We start from the raw sequence: 11,750 nt of genomic DNA on the forward strand, positions 1-11,750 counted from the left end.
TCTATTGTTTCTTTCCATATTGAGTAAAGACTTGTTTGAAATTCCAAGAAAACAAAGCAATATACTCCCTCCCAATTTCTGGTCTGTTCTGCAGGTGGACCAGATGTGAATAACCGTGGACATTCTCCGTGTTATCTAAGGGACCACATACTTAAAAATGTAGAGGGTGCGTTAGGCTTTCTATAAAAATCACCAGAGACTCCAAAACAAGATACTAGTACCCATTGTTTTATGTAATTGGATTGTTGTTCACTGTCAAAGTGATAAAAGATGCCTCAGGCCCCTGCATCTTTTCTGTTCCTTCAATACAACAATCCTAGAAACTGGAGAAGGAAGTGTTCAAACAGAAAAGATGACTTGTCTAGATCAGTGGCTTTCAAATTTTTAAAAACTTCAACTTACACTAACATCACCACACACACGCCTACTTTAAAAATACATGTTAGTAAGTCTGAGACTATGACAAAATAAAAAGTTAAAGGAAAAAAGATATGACAGAAACTGGTTAATGAATACAAATACCTTTGAGATCTTCTCAGCTGAGGATATTTTATTAACCATTACTACTAGCATTATTCTCTCTATCACCCAGAAGAGAAAGCTCAAATGCATCGTCATTAAACACTTCTCACATCAAATCGGTCACCAAATTTTGTGGAGTCTATCCTCACAATCCGTCTCATATCTTTGTTTTTCTTTTCAGCTTTATCTAGTCTGGACTCCTTCCATTTGTCCCCTGGGTGATTACAGTAGCCTCCCTACTGCTCCCCATGGCTCCATTTCTCACCCCTCTGGTCCAGCCTGCGTAGAACTTCCACACTTATTCTCCTTCTCACAGCTCAGGTTACATCATTCATTGCATCCTCTTCCTAATGAGTGCCACTTAAGGTGGCATTCCAGACTCTCTCCCTTAGTTCCCTATTCGCATTTACTATTTTAAATTAGATTATCTCTCCCCCATTACTCTGTGAGCATGGACGATGTCCTTGTCTGTTTTTATTGTTGTTACTGTTCTTAAGCGCTGTCCAGTCGGTTTGGACTCATAGTGACTGTATGTATAATAGAATGACACACTGCCCAGTCGTGCGAATCCTCGTAATTTTTGCTATGCTTGAGTCCATTTTTGCAGCCACGGTGTCAATCCACCTTGTTGAGGGTCTTCCTCTTTTTCGCTGACTGTCTATTTTACCAAGCATGATGTCCTTCTCCAGGGACTGGTCCCTCCTAATAACCTGTTCAAAGTACATGAGATGAAGTCTTACCATCCTTACTTCTAAGGAGCATTCTGGCTATACTTCTTCCAAGACAGATTTTTTCGTTCTTCTGGCAGTCCCTTGTATATTCAATATTCTTCACAAATGCCATAATTCAAAGGCATTAATTCTTCTTCAGTCTTCCTTATTCATTGTCCCTCTTTCCTATACATATGAAGTGATTGAAAACACCATGGCTTCAGTCAGGCACACCTTACTTTTTAACATTTGAAATAGGTCTTTTGCAGATTTGTCCACCTTATGGTTCCCAGGGTTTCTTCTCTCATCCTCCTCAATTCTTACTTTATACTCTCTAAATAATCTTTAAGGAGGTCGTTTGCAGCAGATTTGCCCAGTGTAATACATTGTTTGATTTCTTGACTACTGCTCCATGGGTGTTGATTGTGGACCCAAGCAAAATGAAATCCTTGACAACTTCAATCTTTTCTTCATTTATCATGATGTTGCTTATTGGTTCAGTTGTGAGGATTTTTGTTTTCTTTATGTTCAGGGGCAATCCATACTGTAGCCTTTGATCTTCATCAGTAAGTGCTTCAAGTCCTCTTCCCTTTCAGCAAGCAAGGTTGTATCATCTGCATATTGCAGGTTGTCAATGAGTCTTTCATCAGTTCTGATTCCATGTTCTTCTTCATAAAGTCCAGCTTCTCAGATTATTTGCTAACATACAAATTGAATAAGTATAATGAAAAGATACAACCCAGACACACACCTTTCCTGACTTTAAATCATGTTTAAATTGTGTTCCAATTCATTTTTTACTTCAATTTTCCTAGATTCATTCTTTGTACATTGCACATTCTGATTATTAATGGATGTCTGTAGCTGTTTCTTCTCGTTTTGATTTGTGCCACATCAGCAAATGAAAATCCCAAAAGCTTTGTTCCATCCACGTTATTAAGGTCAACTCCACTTTGAGGAGGGAGCTCTTCCCCAGTCATATTTTGAGTGCTTTCCAACCTGTGGGGCTCATCTTCTGGCACTTTATCAGACAGTGTTCTACTGTTATTCGTAAGGTTTTCACTGGCTATTTTTTCCTGTTTTTATGTGTACTATGTTTGCCCCGGAGTCCCTGGGTAGTACAAATGGTTAACAATCTTGGCTGCTAACTGAAAGATTGAAGGTTCAAGTCCATCCAGAGCCACCTTGGAAGAAAGATCTGACGATCTACTTCTGAAAAATCAGTTATTGAAAATTCTATGGATCACTGTTCTACTCTGATATGCATGGAATCACAATGAGTCGAAATTGACTTAACAGTAACTGAGTATTTGCCCCAGCAGGTATTTAATAAATGTTTCTTGAAAGCATTAAACAAAATTCTTTCCTGACCTCCAGCTCTCCCTAGTCCTGTGTGTACCCTACATTCTAGCCGCTGTTCTACCAAATATTCCCTGAACTTTCCTTTTATTACTTAATTAATAATCATTTTGTTTGTTTGTTTTCTTAAATGTGAATTTGTTCAGGATTTTTCCTGGGCTGCCATAGTGTCTGTCCTCTTTGGTGGAAATCTTTTCTGCCCTTTAAATATTAGCTCAAATGCCATTCATTACAAGAAACTTCCCAGTCTCTAGCAGAATGAACTCCCACAGCTTGTTAACTGTGACTTCAGTTTCTGTTCAATACTTATGCCATCTGCCTACTTTTAGATCATGTTTCTATGTGTCTGTCTAACTTGATTTTGAGCATCTTGAGGATAGGGAACATGACTTGTGTACTTTTCCAGTCCTTGGTTCTATTCTAAGTATTGAATATATGTTTTTTCACTTGAACTCAGTAGCTGTAGTTTAAATAAGTAGAACTGGAGCCTGTTGACAATCATTTCTGGTGTAGGTTTATTGAAGTTCTTTAAACAAATCTTAGATGGGCTATTTTAGAGTGTATACGTAAGGACTTGACTAAGCTTTCTAGTTTGGATTATCAGTCCACTCATCAATACTTTTTCTCAGTATCTGCTGAGCACTGTATGTTGTTGTTAGGTGCCGTCAAGTCGGCTCCAACTAATAGCGACCCTATGCACAATAGAATGAAACACTGCCCGGTCCTGGGCCATCCTTACAATCGTTGCTATGCTTGAGTTCATTGTCGCAGCCACTGCGTCAATCCACCTTATTGAGGGTCTTCCTCTTTTCCGCAGACCCTGTACTCTGCCAAGCATGATGTCCTTCTGCAGGGACTGATCCCTCTCGACAACATGTCCAAAGTATGTAAGACGCAGTCTCGCCATCCTTGCTTCTAAGCAGCATTCTGGTTGTACTTCTTCTAAGCAGATTTGTTCGTTCGTTTGGCAGTCCATGGTATGTTCAATATTCTTCGCCAACACCACAATTCAAAGGCGTCAATTATTCTTCGGTCTTCCTTATTCATTGTCCAGCTTTCACATGCATATGATGTGATTGAAAATACCATGGCTTGGGTCAGGCTCACCTTAGTCTTCAAGGTGACATCTTTGCCCTTCAACACTTTAAAGAGGTCCTTTGCAGCAGATTTACCCAATGCAATGCATCTTTTGATTTTTTGACTGCTGCTTCCATGGCTGTTGGTTGTGGATCCAAGTAAAATGAAATCCTTGACAACTTCAATCTTTTCTCCATTTATCATGATGTTGCTCATTGGTCCAGTTGTGAGGATTTTTGTTTTCTTTTTGTTGAGGTGCAATCCATACTGAAGGCTGTGGTCTTTGATCTTCATTTGTAAGTGCTTCAAGTCCTCTTCAAGTTCAGCAAGCAAGGTTGTGTCATCTGCATAACGCAGGTTGTTAATGAGCCTTCCTCCAAACCTGATGCCCCTTTCTTCTTCATATAGTCCAGCTTCTCTGATTATTTCCTCAGCATACAGATTGAATAGGTGTGGTGAAAGAATACAACCCCGACGCACACCTTTCCTGATTTTAAACCAATCGGTATCCCCTTGTTCTGTCCAAACAACTGCCTCTTGATATCTGTAAATGTTCCTCATGAGCACAATGAAGTGTTCTGGAATTCCCATTCTTTGCAATGTTATCCATCATTTGTTATGATCCACACAGTCGAATCTCTTTGCACAGCCAATAAAACACAGGTAAACATCCTTCTGGTATTCTCTGCTTTCAGCCAGGATTCATTCGACATCAGCAATGATATCCCTGGTTCCACGTCCTCCTCTGAAACCGGCCTGAATTTCTGGCAGTTCCCTGTCGATATACTGCTGGAGCCACTTTTGAATGATCTTCAGCAAAATTTTGCTTGCATGGGATATTAATGATATTGTTCTATAATTTCCACATTCAGTTGGATCACCTTTCTTGGGAATAGGCATAAATATGGATCTCTTCCAGTCAGTTGGCTAGGAAGCTGTCTTTCCTATTTCTTGGCATAGACGAGTGAGCACCTCCAGCGCCACATCTGTTTCTTGAAACATCTCAAATGATATTCCATCACTCCCTGGAGCCTTGTTTTTTGCCAATGCCTTCAGAGCAGCTTGGACTTCTTCCTTCAGTACCATCGGTTCCTGATCATATGCCACCTCTTGAAATGGTTGAACATCGACTAATTCTTTTTGGTATAATGACTCTATGTATTCCTTCCATCTTCTTTTGATGTTTCCTGCATCGTTTAATATTTTCCCCATAGAATCCCTCACTATTGCAACTCGAGGCTTGAATTTTTTCTCCAGTTCTTTCAGCTTGAGAAATGCCGAGCATGTTCTTCCCTTTTGGTTTTTCATCTCCAGCTCTTTGCACACGTCATTATAATACTTTACATTGTCTTCTCAAGACGCCCTTTGAAATCTTCAGTTCTTTTACTTCATCAATTCTTCCTTTTGCTTTAGCTGCTTGACGTTCAAGAGCAAGTTTCAGAGTCTCCTCTGACATCCTTCTTGGTCTTTTCTTTCTTTCCTGTCTTTTCAATGACCTCTTGCTTTCTTCATGTATGATGTCCTTGATGTCATTCTACAACTCGTCTGGTCTTCGTTCACTAGTGTTCGATGCATCAAATCTGTTCTTGAGATGGTCTCTCAATTCAGGTGGGATACACTCAAGGTCATATTTTGGGTCTTGTGGACTTGCTCTGATTTTCTTCGGTTTCAGTTTGAACTTGCATATGAGCAATTGATGGTCTGTTCCACAGTTGGCCCCTGGCCTTGTTCTGACTGATGATATTGAGCTTTTCCATCATCTCTCTCCACAGACGTAGTTAATTTGATTTCTGTGTGTTCCATCTGTGTGTTCCATCTGTGTATTTGCAATGAAGAAGTGTTTGGTCTTGTAAAATTCTATCATTCAATCTCTGGCATTGTTTCTATCACCAAGGCCATATTATCCAACTACTGATCCTTCTTCTTTGTTTCCAACTTTTGCATTTCAATCGCCAGTAATTATCAATGCATCTTGATTGCATGTTCGATCAATTTCAGACTGCAGCAACTGATAAAAATCTTCTATTTCTTCATCTTTGGCCCTAGTGGTTGGTGCGTAAATTTGAATAATAGTCATATTAGCTGGTCTTCCTTGTAGGCCTAAGGATATTATCCTATCACTGACAGCATTGTACTTCAGGATAGATCTTGGAACATTCTTTTTGACGATGAATGAAATACCATTCCTCTTCAAGTTGTCATTCCCAGCATAGTAGGCTATATGATTGACTGATTCAGAATGGTCAACAGCAGTCCATTTCAGCTCACTAATGCCTAGGATATCGATGTTTATGCATTCCATTTCATTTTTGATGATTTCTAATTTTCCTATATTCCTACTTCATACATTCCAGGTTCCAATTATTAATGGATGTTTGCAGCTGTTTCTTCTCATTTTGAGTCACACCGCATCAGCAAATGAAGGTCCTGAAAGCTTTACTCTATCCACGTCATTAAGGTCGACTCTACTTTGAGGAGGCAGCTCTTCCCCAGCACTATATACCACTGAAAAATACCAAGAAGTGCAAAGGCTGGCAGCTACCTTCATATAATGCAGGCCCTGTTGGGGCTCTCCATGTTCCCATAATGATTTGTTTTCTTTTATAATTGTACTTCCTCCTTGTATTGCATGTACCTGTCTCCACAAGCCATTGAGAGTAGGGATTCTTATTTATTTGTACACTTAGCAACTAACATTATTGCCTGCACATGGTAGATGCTCAATAACTATTTATTGAATGAAAGAATCATGAGTAACAGAAAGAATTATAAGGAAGCATTATACATTGTATCCACCTTCAAGAAGATTATGTGCCAGATGGAGAAAAATGTACCTAAAAACTCTGATCATAACGTTTTACCATTAATAGACATTCAAAACGTTTTTGTTGAATTAACTAAAAGAGAGTTAATTTCTATTTCCAGGAAAAATGCTAAACACTTAGCAAGAAGTATAATGATTTTCCTTGTCCTGTAGAAGTTAAACAATTAAGTGTGAGGCAATAAAAATGTTCACAAATATTTATACTATTTAGCAGTTTGTTTTCCTACCAAATGTACTTTAGAGATACCACTGTAAGCTGAAGTGCTAGAAAAGGCTTTCCAAAGGAGGAAGACCTTTGTCAAGAACTTGAAAAGTCTGAGATTTTACTCTACTTGAAAGCTGAAAAGTTAGCTTTCCACATTTTCATAGAGGCTGGCAGAAGACACAAGACTCCTGGGTCAGAGACAAAGGACATTATTACTCATGGCACAGCAGCAGCATGAACTTCATGTTCACATTGATTCTCCTTGTTTTCCAAGTCCCTCAGAAATGATAAAGAGCAGCTCAGGGAGATGCTGCACATGCAGTGGGTTTGCATCAGAGTCGAGGAACCCCAAGCTAAGGAAACCTCAATCCTATAAAGGGGGCTGCTAGAAAACCTGTCCAATCTTTGTCCAGAGAGAGACATTATCTTATTATCCTGGTCAGAAAACAAATCTGCACTCTGCCCTGGAGGGAGACATTATGTAAAAACATGCTTTAAAAAATGATCCAATGAAAAAGCTCTCTATGCCTTTCCTCAAAACATGAGCAGAAACACAAGAGGTCATTGGAGAACTTCCCCACAACAGTCTTAATTTGGTTCCTGAAGGTTGGGTGTGATTTGGTTGAGCAATAGGAAGAGAAAAAAATATTCCAGGAAGAAGAATTTCCTGTGCACATATTTTCTTTCATGATTGACCTCTCTAGGCCTTAGTTTCCTTATCTGTAAAATCAAAATATTAATATCTACCTCACAACATTGCTATGACAATTACATGAGGCAATGTGTGCTTAGTATAGAGCCTGATGCCTGACACATAGTAGGTGCCAAGACTAACAGTTTGGAGCTATCTTTTCAACTAACAGTTTTCTGTATACTGCCCTGGCATTAAGAAAAGTGGGAAGAGAGAGGAATTTAGCCAGTCCATTCACGATTTTTTTTTTTTTAATTATGCACCTACTATGTGAAAGGCAACAGGTAAGACTTTGGAACTAGAAATCATGCCTGCCCCCTTGAAGCTTACAGCCTCTGAGGAAAATCAACAGAGGAAAATAGAATTATCTTGCTTCCATCCAGTACACTTGTAGAGGGCAAAAACTTTTATGGCAATCCCACCTGACCGAAGTCAGAGAATTATAAAAACATAGGAGGAACATAAACCTAAAATAAGAATATAAAAATGTCAAAGTACAGTGATAGCATACGCTAGTCAACAACTGCTTTTTCAAGATCATGTGGAAAAAAGGGATACAAATAATCACAGCAGGAAGATGTCATGTGAATATTATTGCCACCTATTTTTTTTATGTATGATTGTTAAACCATTCATTTGATAATATTTATTGAGCATTCACCGTATACTGTGGATAGTGATAGGTACTGGAATTTGAGAATCCTTTGTCCCTTGAGGCCATCTCACTCTCTAAGGAAATTAACACTGGCTTTAGCCTGTTTGATGAATTTAGAAAACACAAAGGCAGCAGCTCAAGTTGGTTTTCCTGGAAGAACCATGGTAATAACACTTTGTTCCTACATCATTTCCAGTGCAGTGCAGGCTGCATTGCAGTTATTTTTCTGGAGTCCGTTTACTGAATTGTGTTGGTAGCTGCCATCAAGTCAGCCTCTGACAGCCTCTGACTCACGGCTACCCCGTGTGTTACAGAGCAGAACTGCTCCACAGAGTTTTCTTGTCTGTGACCTTTACGGGAGAAGATCACCAGGCCTTTTTCCTTGGAGCCTCTGAGTCCATTTGAACCACCTACCTTTTGGTTAGCGGTCAATTGCAAATGCTTGTGCCACTATGGCTCCTTCTTTCTGGACTAGATTGCCAGAAATTGCCTGGGTTGTGTGACAGCCGAGAGATGGGGGCTAACCAGGAGGGGAAGTGCATTACATTTGAAATAGGAAGCTGAGAACAAGGGTGTGCCAGCAAAGCTGAAGGGAGGGACCACTCCATCTTTAGTTTCTGTTATTTATGGACCAAGAGATGGGGCTTTAGCTGATGCTAAGAGCTGGTGGTATATTAAATGGATTAGGGGAATGCTGAGTCCAGCGTGCAAGTGGAAGGACCTAAAAAAACCTACCCCCCCCCCCGCCAAAATCTCACCCACTCCTCAACCCCCCCGTGCTGTCCAGCTGGCTACATCCTTGAAGTTAAACGGTACCTCTAGGACTTTCCCCAGAGAAAGGACCTGCATTATGATTAACATCTTAGTATGGGTTCCTTTGGTCTGACCTGAGCTTGTGAGAGAAACAAAACAACTTGGTACAAAATGCTGAAAGGGAGAGAAGAAAAGACCTGAGAAATTCCAGGTGAGAAAGCATCTTTCCTCGCTCACATGCTGAACCTTCCCTTAGGGGCTCACTTGTTAACCAGGTTTACTATTAAATCCCAACATAGGTTCTAAAACGTTTCTGAACTCAAGAAAATGACAGTGCCGGGGCCATAATAATACATCACAACAACTCTCTTCATGTCTAATTCAGGCTACAACCTTGAAAAGTCAGGTCCTCATCAGCTTTTCCTAAGATTGCAGGGCCCTCAAGTCCTTCTGCTGTAGCATTTCAGTGTTTAAGCACAACCTGTTGCTGCCCCATAGGGTTTCCAAGGAGTGGCTGGTGGATTCGAACTGCCGATCTTTTGGTTAGCAGCCAAGCTCTAAACTATTACGCCACCAGGGCTTCAGTATAAGCACAGCTTAGTATAAAACCAGTTGCTGCTGACTCAGCACCAATTCATGGCAACGACATGCGCATCAGAGTACAGCTGTGCTCCATGGGGTTTTCAATGGCTGATTTTTCGTAAGTGCAACGTCAAGCGTTGACACCTCTAGGTAGACTTGAACCTCTGACATTTTGGTTAGCAGCTGAACACATTAACTGCTTGGATTACCCAGGGACTTCACAGCTCAGTATATTGTTATTAGTTGCCTACAAGAGTGCTGTTTTTGTGAAATTGAGGCACTTTTTACTTCATTCTATACAAAATGCTTTTTTCTTTCTCTGTGTGAATGCAGTCCTGATTGATAAAATCCTTTCCATTTCTATTAGGTGAAGACAGGTGAAAGCAGGAATGCTGTTTATCCAGGGCTTAAATTAAACCTTACAGAGCTCTCTCTCCCTGCCTGCCTCCTCACCTCCGCCCCCAAACCTCTATCAGTAGACTTCAAAAAAAAAAAAAGACTTCTAAGGAAGCTTTTATTTAGCCAGCTGTTTGCTCCTCTTTTACATGAAGGTTCCCAGTTTTCAGCAGGAACAAAAATCACTGATATTCCCATTGGGTGTATCAGAAGCAACTGAGAACAACGAACTCTTTTTATGTTGAAAATAGAGATTTAAAAATTATTCATAATCCTCACTTCTCCCGACACATTCTCATCCCCATGGGCTCCTTTCGCTAATTAGCTATGCAAGCCTTGACACTAAAATTTAGCTACATATTAAGCTTTTAGTTTTATTAGTATGATGTCAGGATCTTTCTTCCTCTACAAACACAGTGTGTGTTCATATTCAAATGCATATTATCTATGTTTCCAAAAAGGGTATGTAAACATAGGTTTTATGAAAACACTAGGTCTGAGTCTATAGGTGAGAAGAAAGTGCATTTCAAATTTAACTCACTTGAGAATCATTGGAGCACCCCTGAAATTAAATTAGCAGATAAGTACAATTAATACAAAGCATAAAGCAGAAATTAACATTTATGAAGCTCCTACTACGTACAGGTAGTATACTATGGATTTGACATGTATGATCTTTGCTTACTCTTCAGAACACTGTGAGCTATATATTATCATCCTCATCCTAGAGATAAGGAAACTAAGACTGAGGACACACAAAATCCAAGCCTGTCTGGCCCCAAAGCCTGAGCTTTCTGCTAATTTATATGAATATTAGAACCAAAAGGAATCCTGGGTATCATCTAGGATAATGGTTTTCTAAAATGTAGAGTGGGCACTAATGGGAGTGTTACACGGGACATTGCACCTAAAATGCATTAAATGCCATGATAAAGTTCTTATCTTTTCAATAGTCTTTTAATGCTTCTGGTATTACCTAGTAGAAATTCAGTTGGGTGTGAGATGTCTCTAACACTTGCTCTTCTCTTCCTCTACCAAACAAAGGCCTCAGAATCACAATTATTAAAGACAATATCTAGCTAAGATTTAATTAAATGTTTAATCTTCATTGTAATTGCTTTTGTAGTTACTGTCTAGTTATGGGAAATGATGCTGGTTTTTTTTTTTTTTAGTTGTTTTGTAAATTTTTATTTAGAAACTAAAATAAATCTAAATGTATTTAGATTTTTTACAATGAGCCCATTTAAAGAAAAATGTTTACAATAATAGTTCAGTGATATACAGGTGTGGGAAAAATCATGAAGATGTCATGGGAAATCTGAACTTTGGGGAGCAGAAATCTGGAGATTCTAGGCTAAAGCTCACATGATACAATTGAAAGAATTCACATGACACAGCTGAAGAAAGTGAGTCTTACAGCGATGTAGTAAAGTATCCTTGACATCCAATTTTCCTGAATTACCGAAACAGGATCATTTACCTTTTGGGCATGGTGGTGAAGAGCCATGGCAAGCTACCAGAAAGGATTCAAACTGCAGAGCTTTCTGGCTTGTTGTTTTGTTCTGTTATCTCCTCACAAGCAAGTCAATTCCTACTGTAGTTCTCTGTTTTTCCTGAAGGCATGTTAGACTTCTTTTTTTCTAGTAAAAACAGATTAGAATTAAGAAAATAAAAAAATTCCAGTTTCTTCCGGAGAGGTCACATAGTCCCAGTTTTTGTTTTGTTATGTTTTTTTTCCTGTGCTGAATGGTGTGAAACTGAAAACGAAAAACCACTCATTGCCGTTACGTCGATTCCAACTCATAGTGACCCTATAGGACAGAGTAGAACTGCCCCATTGAGTTTCTAAGGAAGTGGGTGGTATTTTAAATGAGTTTGGTAAGCTGGGCATTCAGACTAAACCAGAAGTAGATATCGGTATTTGTGTAACATTTACATTAGTGTATTTAGTTATTTCAATGTATAGCCATCAGCAA

This window comes from Elephas maximus, chromosome 14, assembly GCF_024166365.1.
Source record: "Elephas maximus indicus isolate mEleMax1 chromosome 14, mEleMax1 primary haplotype, whole genome shotgun sequence".
NCBI lineage: Eukaryota > Metazoa > Chordata > Mammalia > Proboscidea > Elephantidae > Elephas > Elephas maximus.